General features: G+C 33.8%; 1 protein-coding gene across 2 annotated transcripts in view; it reads left to right on the forward strand.

Annotated features, from left to right (window-relative positions):
• The first annotated feature begins 3,660 nt into the window (after window positions 1-3,660).
• The window catches only part of kiaa1614 (KIAA1614 ortholog), a 39,397-nt gene continuing 26,935 nt past the window's right edge, over window positions 3,661-16,122 (forward strand). Inside the window, exons 1-2 of one of the 2 annotated variants that reach the window (XM_073844755.1) lie at window positions 3,661-3,857; window positions 6,359-6,730. The gene's annotated coding sequence lies outside the window, so the exon portion shown is untranslated. The remainder of the gene's footprint in view (window positions 3,858-6,358; window positions 6,731-16,122) is intronic. The other variant, XM_073844756.1, reaches the window with a different exon arrangement.

Below are 16,122 nucleotides of genomic sequence, written 5' to 3' on the forward strand. Positions count from 1 at the left end.
CATACATACAGAGGCAAACGGAGCATGCAGGATTCATATTGAAACGGTCTTTTTGCATTTCAGTTTTCACAGACACTAGTCCATATCGCGATTTGAATGAAGTAACAGACCAACTTTTGATTTATTAATCCAAAAATCGACGAATTTACGTGGCATTTCGCGCTATAGTAGATTCGGTTTTTATGAATGGAGTCCGCGATCCCGTCTGTGTTTTCGCAGATGAGACATTGTAAACACGCGATCATGTAAAGACAGAAATGACATGCCTTCGTGTAAATAAGATAAATAACACAAGGCAATTTAGTTTGTTTAATAAAAGAACAATGTATAGCCCTGTTCTATAGGAAAGATAACCTTAATGACTTCTATTGTGATCTGACGCTATATCAAAAATAAAATGAACTTGACATTCAAGGGGGGCGGGGGGTGCCGTTGGGGGGGCGGGGCGCCCCCCTAAGATAATGGTAGGGGAAACACTGTATATATATATATATATATATATACTGTATACATATATATGTTCTATAATATATATTAAGCATAATCTTTCCTAACATATTTATTTAAATGTTTTTGTCTATTTAAATACATTTCACAGCATTTTTCTGTATATGTATTAATTTATAATATATTATAAAATTTATTAAACATTCTGTTAAATAATATATTTCATAATTTCTAATTTTTTTTGTCCATTATTTCCTTAGACTTTATTCCTTTAATATTTAATATTACAATTACACACACACACACACACATATATATATATATATATATATATAAATATATACATACATACATATACACACATATATATATATAATTTAAGCATAATATAATGTAATATAAAATGTGATTAAAAAAATAAAATTTTATATATATATATATATATATATATATATATATATATATATATATATATATAATTTTATTTTTAATCACATCTTATATTACATTATATTATACTTAAATTATAATATAAGAATTTCATAACATTTAAAAAAATTCTTAATAAATCAATACATTTTTTTTCATTTTTTTTCTAAAAAAATTAAAATAAAATGCAATTTTTAAACTTCAAATTACATTATACTTAATTTAAAATTTCTCTCAATTTCTTTTTCTTTTAAAATAAATTTCACTTTGTTCTAAGGAAAAAAATTAAATAAAATGTTATCTTATCCTTCAAATTATGTTATATTATACTTGATTTATAATATAAAATGTCACTATTTTCTTAATCAATTAACTAAATTTTTTGCCTTCACATAAATTTCACTTTTTTACTAAAAATACAATTTTATAATTTAAATTATATTATATAATATTGTACTTGATTTATAATATAACATTTCAAAATTTTCTCTTAATAAATTAATTACATTTAAGTAATAATATACAATTTCATAATTTTCTCTTAAAAAATAATTTTTCTTTCGCATAAATTTCACTTTTTTTCTCCAAAAAAGTAAAAATGCATTTTTATTTTTTTAAATAAAATTTCAGTTTCTTCTTTCACATAGATTTTAGTTTTTTCTAAAAAAGTTAAATAAATAATAAAAGTGAAAATAAATAATTATTATATTATATTATACTTCATTCATAATACAACATTTCAGTTTTCTCTTAATAAATTAATTACATTTTTTCTTTTTACATAAATGTAACTTTTTTCTAAGAAAAAGTTATACATGAAATTGTTACATTATATCACATTACAATTAATTAATAATATAAAATTTCCAGATTTTTTCTTAAAAAAATTTTTGTCTTTCACATAAATTCCACTTTTTTCTAAGTACAAATACATTTTTATTTTTTAAATTGTTACATTATATTACATTATACTTAATTTATAATATGAAATTTCAGTTTCTTAATCAATTAAATGTTTTCTTTTCACATAGATTTCACTTTTTTCTAAAAAGTTAAATAATTTTTTATGATTAAAATAATATTTTATTTATAATATATTAGACTTAATTTATAATTTAACACTTTATTTTTTTCTTCAAAAAATTAATTACATTTTTTCGTTTTACAGAAATTGCACTTTTTTAAAGAAAACGTTAAAATAAAATGTTATTTGCATCCTTTAAATTGTTACATGAATTTCACTTTTTGCTAAAAAATTTTTTATAATGTATATTGTTGTCTGATATATTGTATATATCAGACACACTTTCTATGTTTAAATCTAGATTAAAGACTCATCTCTTTAGCCAAGACTTCACATAATGTATCTCATAACGTTGAAATTTCAGTTACATCTGATCAAATGCACATTAATATTCCTCGGCTTGGGCTAAACCATCATTTTTGTTTGGTCGGAAGTTGGAACAGCAGCTACGCTAATTATTTCTCTGTTTCTCTGTTTCTCTGTCTTTGCCACGGGATTTCCATCCCGTGGTAACTAGGATTTACACAAGATTCAGCCCGGATTCAGATGAAGAGATGATGCCAACCCCTCAGAGGACCGCAGATGATGCCAGCCTTGAAACAACATACAGCACTACATAATTTTCCTACAAGTTTGATTACAGCACATAACCATTGCAATTAGTGTTCATCATCTGTTTAATTACACAGTTACTGATTTAATATTTATATCATATGTACATCGACTCAACATACAGTATTCACCACTAATAAGCTACTAAATATATTGTAGTAGCCTAAAACTTTTGTGCAGCTGCTCTGCAACAATCTGTATTGTAAAAAGCGCTATACAAATAAACTTGAATTGAATTGAAAAACTTGAATATTGTTACGTTATATTACATTATACTTAAATTATAAAACATTTAATATCATTTCATAATTGAATTCTTAATAAATCAATTAAAATATTTTTTTTATTAAATATATATATATATATATATATAATAACATTAATTTTCCTCATTAATAAAAGACTTAACTTGGTCTTCTTTACAAAATTTTAAACTACATTGAAAATAGCCAGATTAGACAACATTTTCTTGCTCTCACCACTAGATGGAGCAATTTCCCTGGGAATTAGGTTTATTTAAAGTTCCTGCAAAGGAAAATGTGCATAACTGTAACATTTTTGCACAAACCCATGACTGTCATTTAAATGAAAAGTAGCCAGCTACCTTCAAATGAAGTACAATGTTTGCATCTGCAGTCGTCGTGATCCTCCATCCCACTGTATTTGCCTAAGCCTTATCCAGCTCAGTGTTTTCCCAGTGACCTTTCCCACTGACAGCTTAGTGAATGAGGGTCAAAACCAAACAATACTCAATATCAAACCCTAAAACATTTCTTTTATAGAGTTTATGGAGGAGGATTGCATTTCACTGCATTCACACCAGCAAACAGAAACACAAACCACTTTGAGATCCAGTTTGACTTTCACAGTTACACTTTAGACTGTTCTGAGAATATATAGCCAGATGTAATGGTGTACTGTAACCTGTAGACTTGTCCATTTGCGCAGCTGGGATCAGAGCAGGTGACGTTACGAGGCACAGCTCCAGTGCTGGTTGCAATAATCTCATCCGAGCCTCATTCAGTCATACTGGGGATGCTCGTGGGGGCCAGATTGAAGCGATTTACGCAACAATGTCTTGCCAGTGGTTGGCTGATGCGGATTTTGTTCTGTCTTAATCTTTAGGCAGATTAAGCATGCGAACCAATTGTGTGACTCCATGGGACTAATGTGTGGGGAGAACTTGTGAACTCAAAACACAGTCCCTGCAAACTACACTTAGATGAGAATATATTCATCTGGAGGAAGTATAATAAATGAATGTACTTGCTCTTTTAAAAAAAGGATTTTTATTTTTTTGGACACTATGATGGTCAGCTATGCACATGACATCAGTGACTGACAGGTAAGTGCCATACATAAGTGTTTGTGCATTAAATGAATGTAGTATATTATATGAATAGTTGTTTATCGGATATAAACGTACATTAAAAAAAGAATTAAACATTTATTAGTTATTGATTATTTATTAATTATATATTGATATGATAAAAATGGTTAAAAAATTATTAAAACAGGTTAGGAATTATATTATATTATTATATTTTACAATGATTAAAAATAGTTTAATATGTTTTAAAATAGTTACAATATTATTTATTATTATATCACATATTGATATTAATATTGAATATTTACCATTTTATACATTTTAAATTGTATATTATATTATTATATTATGATTCAATTGTTTAAAATGTATTACAATAGCGTGCAATAATATATACAATTTATCATTTAAAAATGTATATTATATTACTAAAATGGCATAAAAGTTACTTACTATATAATTTATTATTATATTATATTTCATATTTGCCATTTTATACATTTCAAATATTGCATTATATTATTAAAATGGTTTAAAATTGATACAATAAATATATGTTTATTATATTTTTTATTATATTATATATCAACATTAATATTTAACATTTACCATTTAAAAATTTCTATTATATTATATTATTAAAATTATCATAAACTATATTAGATTATAATTTTTACATTTAAATAATATATATAACTATATATATATATATATATATATATATATATATATATATGTAGTTTGGATTTACATATTATTTTTAGAATATACTTAATTTAATTTCAATAACTTAAATGTGTACTGTATAAACTATTTATTTTATATTAAACACTATATTACATTATGATAATTTTACATTGTCTACATTTGATAAAAAATACAAAATATAACTAAATAAAAAGCAATAAATAAATATACTTATTTTATATAAAACTATCATTTATTTATATTTTGTACTATTTTTATAATATACTATTTATATTATTACGTTTTAAATTATAGTAAATTATATACTGATGTTAATATATAATTCATGCAATATTTCATGTTTTAAATATAAAATAATCTAAATTAAAACATTATAAATAATTAAAATGTGTTATTGCAAATAAAAATATAACTATTTATTACTTATTTTGTATAATACACTACATTACATTATAATTTATAAATTTATATATATATATATATCAAATTATTTACATAATATACTTAATTTAAATGTGCTATTGTGTACACTATTTATTTTATATTACACACTATATAACATTATGATAATTTTAATGGTCTGCATTTAACAAAAAAATACAAAATGTAACTAAATAAAAAACAATAAATAAATATATTTATTTTATATAAAACTATATTTTATTTATATTTTATAGTATTGATATGGTAACACTTTACAATAAGGTTCATTAGTTAAACATTAACTAATGTATTAACTAACATGAACTAACCATGAACAATACATTTGTTACTGTATTTACTAATCTTTATTAACATTAGTTAACAGAAATACAGTTGTTCATTGTTTGTTCATGTTAGTTCACACTGCATTAACTAATGTTAACAAAATTTTAATAATGTATTAGTAAATGTTGAAATTAACATTAACAAAGATTAATAAATGCTGTATAAGTGCAGTTCATTATTAGTTCATGTTAACTAATGTGGTTAACTAATGTTAACTAATGAACCTTATTGTAAAGTGTTACCATTTATATAATATATTACCTTTAAATTTAGAAATTATATATTGATGTTATCCAATATTTCATATTTTAAATATATAATAATTATCTATTTTAAAACCTTATAAATCATTTAAATGTGTGATTGCATATGAAGCCACAACTATTTATTATTTATTTTATATAATTCACTATATTACATTATATTTTTACATTTAAAATAAATCAATTCACAATTCAATTAAAAATATATTTTTTAAGGAAATTACGTTTCCTTTTACATAAACTTAAATATATACATTTTTATTTATGTATTACGTATATATACACGTTACGTTAATATACCTATTTATTTTACATATTACATTATATTACATTAAACTAAAATTATATAACATTTCAAAAATTTTCTTAATAAATCTTTTTTCCCCCCAAAAAACTAAAACGTATTATCTATTTCATATAATACATTATATTGCATTATATATTTTCCATGAATAATAATTAAATGACAAAAAAAAGTTAAATAAATAAATAAAGCCCTTGTGTTCGTACGTCATCAGCTGGCCTTGGAAAACCTTCAGCCTCTCTTCATCATCCTCCTCCTCTCTCCAGTTGTTGCACTTATTTGCATCTAATTAAAAGGATAGGACGTTTCAAAACTCAGATAGGCCTAATGACTTTTCCTCAGAGCAGCAGCAGCAGCAATTGCGAGCATTTCTGCTCAAATATCCGGCCTCCTTCTCTCTGCAGGCAGGCAGGGCTGGGTCTGTATCAGAGGAATGCACAAATAAGAAGGCCCATTCATTTTTTGTCTTGCAGTTTATGCGTCCTTGGACCCAACTGTGCATGAAGATCAAGACCCAGCCCAGTGCTCTCCATTACAGCTCGCTCAGCCTCAGATCAGCCCAAGTGCAAGAAAAATAATCGCTTGTGAAGTCTGAGTGACTCCTATGAGTGAATGTCTAAGTTAATAAACATAAAGACGGGCACGAGTCGGCGGGTGCGCGCTCACAATCAACAAAGGAAATTCCTTGGCAGCTGGAATATGCGTCTGGAGACTCGCGAACTTCCTCTCAGCGTTTAAACGAATTCTTCCATCAATTTTCCACCCAAATTCAAGGATACAATTACACCCCTCCCACTTGGGGGCGGAGCTACGCGGTCCGCTCCACCAATAGGAACGCTTCACAGGTCAGTCTTTTCTCAAAGGTGGTCACGACTGTCTCTATAGCAACGTAGCGATCTTTCTAGTTTCCAGTTCCACATGTAGTTCAGTTTTTGGAGTGAACGACAGCCAGTCCTTTTTAAACGCAGCTGTTTAGTGGGCCAAATTTGAAGTGGGGGTGTGCCTAGCACACTTGAGCTGGCCAAAACAGCTGGAGAAAGAGAGCGAGTGAGAGAGGGAAGATTTGGGACGAAACTGCTCAAAACTGAAAGCAAAGCAGAAACTAGAGCAAGATGGGATTGGACTGGCCGCTTGTGTTTTTGCTGACTCCTTGTAAGCGAATATGATTTTATAAATCTTAAAATGCTTTGTAAGTGCGCATGAGGCTGCTGTGGAGGACATACAGCAGACAAACGAAGGAGGTAAGAGGTTCAAACCAGATATTTATCACTGAATAACGTGATTTGTCAGATTTACAACTTTTTTTTTTTTACAAAGTTGTTTGTACAGCGTTCATGGCCACCTGTGTTTCTGTGAAGCATTACATTCGGATGGTATTTTGTTTTTTTGACCTACGCCTCTGTTTGCTTCAGTGTTAAATAAATGTCAGATGAGAGAAGTGGTCCCCAGTGAGATGAGTGTTTTCGGTTCTGGCTCGACACTGTGACCCTTTTGTGTTTGGGGTCGGTCACACCTGCAGCTGATGATGGGGTAGACCTAAATAATGAAATTAGCCTGCAGAAGTTGTGGAAATGGATTTGAGCTCAAAGTGAGCCATCGAGAAAGCATCATGTGTGACTTTCACTTACTCATTCCTCTGAAATGGACTCATTTCCTGTAGTTCTATGCACTGAAATAGAAAACAGCACATGGAAAATTTGGAAATGGAGATCTACCATCATACAAAGTTCAGCTCCAACCCTGATCAAACTCACCTGAACCAGATAATTAATCTCTTAGGTAGCACTTGATAATTACAGACGGCTGTTTTGGAGCAGGGCTGGAACTAAAGTCTGCAGGTAGGTACAGTCAAGCCTGAAATTATTCATACCCCTGGCAAATTCTGACTTAAAGTTAATTTTATCCAACCAGCAAGTTTTTTTTTTTTTTTTGACCGGAAATGACACAGGCTTCTCTCAAAAGATAATAAGATGATGTACATGAGGCATCATTGTGGAAAAAAATATTACTCATCTTTTATTTAAATTTGAACAAAAAGTGGCATGTCCAAAATTATTCATACCCTTCTCAATAATCAATAGAACCTTTTATTGGCTATTACAGCAATCAAACGCTTCCTATAATTGCTGACCAGCCTTTTGCATCTGTCCACTGGTATTTTTGCCCATTCATCTTTAGCGATGAGCTCCAACTCTTTCAGGTTGAAGGGATCTTCTTGCCATCACCCTGATCTTTAGCTCTCTCCACAGATTCTCAATTGTGACCCTGGACCACAAAACCAGTCTTAAGTCGCTGGGGTATATTTGTAGCAATAGCCAAAAATACATTGTATGGGTCAAAATTATTGATTTTTCTTTTATGTCAAAAATCATTAGGATATTAAGTAAAGATCATGTTCCATGAAGATTTTTTGTAAAATTCCTACTGTAAACCTATCAAAATGTAATTTTTGATAAGTAATATGCATTGTTAAGAGCTTAATTTGGACAACTTTAAAGGTGATTTTCTCAGTATTTTGATTTTTTTTTGCACCCTTAGATTCCAGATTTTCCAATAGATGTATCTCGGCCAAATATTGTCCTATCCTAACAAACCATACATCAATAGAAAGCTTATTTATTGAGCTTTCATATGATGCATATATCTCCGTTTTGTAAAATTTTACCTTATGACTGGTTTTGTGGTCCAGGGTCACAATTGGATTTAACTGAGGACTCTGGCTGGGCCACTGCAAAACGTTAGTGTTTTTGTCCTCTAACCATTTCTTCACCACTTTTGCTGTGTGTTTTGGGTCGTTGTTGTGCTGAAATGTCCACTGGTGCCCAAGGCCAAGTTTCTCTGCAGACTGCCTGATGTTGTTGTTGAGAATTTTGATGTATTGCTTCTTTTTCATGGTGCCGTTTACTGTGATAAGGTTCCCTGGTCCACCGGCTGAAAAACACCCCCAAAACATTAGGTTCCCACCACCATGTTTGACAGTGGGGATGGTGTTCTTAGGGTTGAAGGCTTCTCCTTTTTTACGCCAAATGAAGGCTACATCATTGTGGCCAAACAATTCAATTTTTGTTTCAGCTGACCATAAAACAGAAGACCAGAAGTCGTCTTCTTTGTCCAGATGAGCATTTGTGTGCCTTATCTGGAGAAGTGGTGTCCTCCTTGGTCTGCGTCCGTGGAACCCAGCGGTGTGCAGTGTCCGTTGAACTTTATGATGCCGTTGCCTTGAGATGTTGCCACCAGCAGAGCCCAGATTCATCAGGATGGCCTTGGAGGTGATCCTTGGATTCTTTTTTTTTACCTCTCTCACTATCCTCCTGGCCAGCACAGGTGTCACTTTTGGCTTCCAACCACGTCCTCTGAGATTTTTCATAGTGTGGAACGTCTTGGAACGTATTTTTTAATAATACTTTGCACTGTAGCCACTGGAACTTCAAAACATTTAGATCTGGTCTTATAGCTCTTTCCTGACTTGTGAGCCGCCACAATGTGCAGCAGCAGGTCCTCAGAACTTTGGATTTTGACAGTTTGCAAGGGTATGAACAATTTTGGACATGCCACAGAATTTGCCAGGGGTATGAATAATTTTGGGCTTGACTGTAGATCTCCAGGAACAGGGTTGGGCACCCTTCTATAGTGCATATTTCTGTTTTTTATGCTTGACTAAATAATTAAAGTGAATATTTCGACATTCAGTTTTTTTAATGCTTTACTCTAACAGTCATTTCATTGGCTAGAAATGGTTTTTAATTTCATATAATTTCCATAGGTAATATTTCCAAATTCTATTTATTTTTATACTCTTTGTAAACATTTTTCCAAGTCATGGAACACAACTATATAAATATTTCTATAGTTGGTAGAAATGGCTTTTTTTAGTATAATGATTTTAATTTAATTTAATTTAATAACCTCGTGGAACAAAATCATAACATTTGTTTTATAGTGAATATTTCTATATTCTATTCAGAATTATTTTGATTAGAATATGATTATATTTGATTATAATTATTATTTATTATTTTTTAATATTTAAAAAGTCATGGAAAACATCATGGAAATTTCTATAGTTAATATTTCTATAATTTAAAAATTTTTATACTCTTTTGTAAACATAACAATTTTTTTTCATCGAGTAAAACCATAGAAATATCCCTACTGAATTTCTATAGTTGCTATAGACTATTTATTTTATATTATACACTATATTACATTACGTTCATTTTTAATTGTTTACATTTACATAATTGTTTACATAACTAAACAAAAAAATTACAAAATATAATTAAAAATAAAATATTTCACATAAAACTACATAATTCATTTATATTTTGTACTATTTATATAATACACTATATTACATTTTATATGATATTAAGTTATATATTGATATTAATATGTAATTCATGTAATATTTAATATATTTTAAATATATAATCTTTTAAAACATTCTAAACAATGTAAATATATATATATATATATATAAGTGTACCCCCACATGGTGTTCAGGTCACAGGATTATTTCACTGATTATATATATATATTGTATTTATGATTTACATATGCTCATTTCTATGTATTTATATAGCTTTATTGTCATGAATGTATATATTAAGGAAAAACAAAGTTGCATTTTCTAAACACGAAGTGGCAGTTGAGAGAAGAGTTGCCATGGCGACTACGGCGCGTCTTCAGTCAACAAAGAAGACTGCTTAACTGAAGGCAAACTCTTGTTTCTCTCCTTCTTTATTGCAAAAATAAGGTTAGTAAAATGATCAAATGTCAAGAAAAACAGCTACTATTCACATTCTTTACTGTCCAATGAATATGTTTTCAGTTGGATACTAATTTTATTAGTAATTTTAGAACAGTTGTCATGCCATAGGGTTCACTTGTGTTTTACATGTTATTGACTTTGAAGTGGTAAAGTTTATGAGTAACTGTACATAAAGTAAGCATTTCAATGTATTTAAGAGTTTATTTTAATGTTAAAGTTATAAAATGTCAGTTAGTGTGTACAAAAATGGTATGGGTACAGATTACCAGACATGTTATTACGTACCTTTTTACTTACCTGAATCCAGTCTGCTATGTGAGTTGTGGGAAACATTTATAGGATTTTGTTACCTTGTTTAACTGTTTGTTTGCTGCCAATGAGTACTTGTATATACTTATACATCTTTTCCTAATGTGGAGTACTGTGTGTTGAAGTTTCATGAATGTTCATGTGTATTAAAAGTCAACAAAGAAGACTGCTTAACTGAAGGCAAACTCTTGTTTCTCTCCTTCTTTATTGCAAAAATAAGACTATTCTCATCTGTTGAGTGGACTCCCAGAGCGGGGTCTGCAACAGATTTGTGGGGGCTCGTCCGGGATCAACTTCGTACAATGCAGTGAAGCTGATCCAGAGATTTCTGAACCGTGGGACCAGAGACGTGGTGGTACTGGAGCCGTGGTGCCGGTGATCGCCAGGTCTACAGAGACGTCGAGTTGCAGAACGTGTGAAAGTGGTGAAAAGGACAGCTGACTCTATCTTGGGAATCTGACTGAGACAAAAGGGACTGCGGAAAGTGTCATCATGGCGGATCGTGCGAGAAGAAGCCTGGTGTGGGACATTAGGAAGTGTTTGATCACGCTGTCTGCTGATGAACTGCTCCGAGTTGCCAAGATCGTTGGTCCAGTACCAGGAAGAGACCAGTCAGAACTAGATCCAAAAGACTCTGAGAGTTGTTTTGATCACATTAATGCCTTCATGTCCAGTGAGTTTTTGCTTGAATCAGAGGACCAAGGTATGAGTGAACTGTTATCGTTACAAGAGACTGTGAATTCTGTTAAACAAATGTGCACAGATGCATACTCACAAGAGATTAACAAAGACATACACACTACATTTAAACCTCAATCACTCAACACTACTGATCCTGTTCAGTCAACATCAACATTCAATGTAATTGGATCAGGGGACATTAGAAAGATCGGAGCTGACACAGACACAGAAGTACAGAGGATGCTTTCTGATTATGAAGAGCTTAGTAGGAAACTTCGTCAATATGTGTCTACACCCACACAACATATACAAACTAGTGAGACAACACAGCATACAAGTCAACCTGAAGTTGCAATGCAGCTCCACTCTGATAGGGTGTTCCCTATAAGCAGCCTTTCTTACATTCCACACAGGGAATTTAAGATACATGGGGGTCAAATTGGGGATCACACATCAGATATCACCTATAACAATGTTTGTAGGCAAATAGATAATGGTGTAAAAGAGAACTTCAGTGATGCGGACATAGTCAGAGGGGTACTGCGGATTATAAAACCAGGGTTTTTCAAGGACATGCTAATGAACAAAGAAGACATGACCATCAGGGAACTTAAGGGGTTTCTACAGTCACATTTGGGTGACAGAAGTAGCACTGAACTGTTTCAGGAGTTAATGTGCACCAAACAAAGTGAACATGAAACACCCCAACAGTTTCTGTACAGGGTCATGGGGCTTAAACAAAAGATACTCTTTGCTGCAAAACAGGCAGGTTCTGACAAGAAATACAACCCAGCAACAGTTCAGGATGTGTTCTTACACACTGTGTACCAAGGCCTAGGACACAAATGCAAAGATATTCGCAGTGAGTTAAAGCCCTTATTGTCTGACAGTAACATAACGGATGATGAAATCCTAAAGCATGTCATGAAGGTTACAAGTGAGGAGAATGAAAGACTTCGAAGACTAGGTGCACCGTCCCGTTCAAAGCCCAGCATGGCGAGTTGTGCCCAACTCAGCGAAGAGCCTGCTACGGAGACAAAAACTGTGAAAGAAACCCTTGAAATGAAAAGGCACAGTGATACTATAAAACAACTTACAGCTAAAATTGATGCACTTACCAGCATGGTGGACACTATGAAACACTCTACATCACCATCACCTAGAAATAGCTGTGAGTGCTCAGCTAGCAAGTCTACTACCCGTCACATAACCCGTCCACGTGGCTGTCCACAGTGTGTAGAAAGAGGGCTTCAAGGCTGTACTCACTGCTTCATTTGCAGTCAAGAAGGACATCGTGCTGTTGGATGTCTGCAGAAGCAACAACGACAGGGAAACGAGAAGCGGTCACTGAAAAGGGACAATCAGTGACCGAGGTACACACGTCCCAGCAATATGTAGAGTATCCACAACCAACAGAGTCAAGCATAAAAAGAGCCACCTGCACAAAACACACTTACCAAAAACAGGAAATCAAAGCATCGGTTAATAAAGAGGAAACCAAGACACTTACCGATATTCCACACAGAACACCAAATGATTCAATAATCAAGCTGATAGGAAGTAAAGCGTTGACTCACTGTAATTTAAATGGTTTACCAGTAAGGGCACTACTGGACACTGGTGCACAAGTCAGTATAATAGACCACAAATGGAAGGAGCAGTACTTACCAGATGTTGAAGTGAGACCACTTAGAGAACTCCTGGGGTATCATGACGACTTAGAGGTCTATGCAGTCAACGGAGAGCCAATCCCATTTGATGGCTGGGCGATCATAACTGTAACGCTATTAGAAAATGATGATGCTACTCTGTCCATTAATGTTCCTTTCCTGGTGAGCAGACTACAGATTGAAAGGCCATTATTGGGGTTCAACGTAGTGGAGGAATTAATACAAGAACAACCTGAACGTCTAATGCCGACACTCATCTCCTTACTCGCTGGAGCCATTGACGTACCCAATGCAAAAGCACGGTCCCTGATCAACGCTGTACAAACTAATGATCAAGCCTGTAATGATAATCGCCTGAAAGTGGGCCGATATGATGTGGTCATCTGTGCAGGACAAATGGTCTGGGTGGAGTGCAGAGTCCCACAGAACATGACACAGTTAAACTCAATGGTTTTGTTTGAACCTCAGGAAGACAATGTAGCTCTGGCACGTCTAGACATTGGTGAGGGCCTCCTGGAGATACACTCAAAGACTAGCCCTTATGTGTCTATACCTATTGGGAACAACACTTGGAGTGATGTGACAATACCACGAGGTACAGTAATTGGAACAATACAGTTAATCGACAAAATAGTGGACCTTAAACAATCAAATAAAGCAACACACACTGCAATGATTCAAACTGCTGCCACTGCAGAAGATAAGGTGAATTCTCCATTGTGGCATCCACCCATTGATCTAAAACATCTAAATGAGAGACAGCAAGGAATCGTCAAGAGAATGCTGTATGAGGAGTCTGGAGCATTTAGCAGAGACACAGATGACATGGGGTGTATACCAAGCTTACAAATGCAGATAAATCTAAAGGATGACATCCCAGTTCAACGAGCTTATTCATCGGTACCAAAGCCTTTGTTTAATGAAGTGAAAAGTTATATACAAGACCTCTTAGCGAAAGGATGGATAGTTAAATCAAAGTCTCCATTTGCTGCTCCTGTGGTCTGTGTCCGAAAGAAGGATGGCAACCTGCGGCTTTGTGTTGATTATCGCCTTCTAAACAAAAAGACAGTCCCAGACAGACATCCATTACCCAGGATCCAAGACTTGATTGATACTCTCGGAGGTTACTCCTGGTTCAGCATCTTAGACCAGGGTAAAGCATACCATCAAGGTTTCATTGCAGAAGGATCTAGGCACATGACAGCCTTTATCACTCCTTGGGGACTATATGAGTGGGTCAGAATACCCTTTGGCTTGTCAAATGCACCAGCAGCATTTCAACGCAGCATGGAAGAAATGCTTGACTCTCTGAGGGATGAATGTTGCATACCTTATCTGGACGATATACTATGCTATGCAAAGTCCTTTGAGGAACATGTGGAAAGCACACGTAGAGTTCTTAGGGCCCTCCAACATCATGGCGTCAAGTTGAAACCTGAGAAATGTGAGTTATTTCGCAGTGAAGTCCGGTATGTTGGACGCCTGATATCAGCTGAAGGGGTGCGAATAGATCCTAAAGACTTGGAAGCTGTTCGATCGCTTACAAATAAGACACCCCACACTGTTGGTGATGTAAGGAGACTACTAGGCTTCCTTAGTTATTATCGTGGTTACATTCAGGACTTCTCCAGAGTTGCAAAGCCATTATATGAGCTGCTACAGGCAAAACCTGATACTCCTAGTGGTCTGCATAGTCAGAGGAAGGTCAAAGGTCCACAAGTTCCATCCAGAAATCCCGTGGAATGGACTAACAACCATCAGAAAATTCTGGAAGAGTTAATCAGCATGTTAGTAAGCCCACCAGTGCTGGCTTACCCGGATTTTAACTTACCATTTACGCTCCACACTGATGCATCTGAGAGGGGTCTGGGAGCTATCCTCTACCAACGTCAAGATGGAAAGTTAAGGGTCATTGGCTATGGTTCCAGAACGCTGACTGCAGCTGAAAGGAATTATAGACTACATAGTGGAAAGCTTGAATTCTTGGCGCTAAAGTGGGCAGTGTGTGAGAAGTTCAGGGACTACTTGTTCTATGCTCCACATTTTACCGTATACACTGATAACAACCCCCTGACCTATGTCATGAGTACAGCAAAACTCAATGCTGTGGGACATCGCTGGGTAGGAGAACTGTCTGACTTTCGGTTTGATGTCAAGTACCGTCCAGGGAAAGCTAACATTGATGCAGACACACTTTCGCGCATCCCCTTGGATATAGAAGCATATGAGGCAGAGTGTACAGAGCAGTTATCTTCAGAAGCAGTGCAGGCAACATGGCAGGGAAACCATGCTGCTAAACAGAAAGATGTGGCTTGGATTGCTGCCCTTCATGTGTCTTCTGTGAAGGATGAACAACTCTTGCATAGCACATGGATACCAACGATAAGTCAAGATGAGCTGATCAGGGCTCAAGAGGAAGACTCAGTAATCTCTCAAGTAATGAAGTGGAAGAATGAGAACATCACACTTACCAATGAGGTGAGAGGAGAGGTGACAGGGGTTAGCAAAAAGCTCTTGTACGAGTGGAACAAGTTATGCCTGGAGGGAGGACTTTTATACCGACGGACAGGGGAGAGGAGGCAGCTCGTCCTTCCTAACAAGTACAAACAATTAGTGTTGGAGTACCTTCATGACAAGATGGGGCATGTGGGCACTGAGCGGGTGCTGAATCTAGTGAGAGAGAGGTTTTATTGGCCTTACATGAAGAAGGAAGTGGAGGAGTACGTTACTAAGAGATGCCCATGTATAAAGCAGAAAAAACCTTCTGTTCATGTTCGAGCACCTATGGGCAGCATAACATCACACT

Source organism: Garra rufa, chromosome 7, assembly GCF_049309525.1.
Source record: "Garra rufa chromosome 7, GarRuf1.0, whole genome shotgun sequence".
NCBI classification, from domain to species: Eukaryota; Metazoa; Chordata; class Actinopteri; order Cypriniformes; family Cyprinidae; genus Garra; species Garra rufa.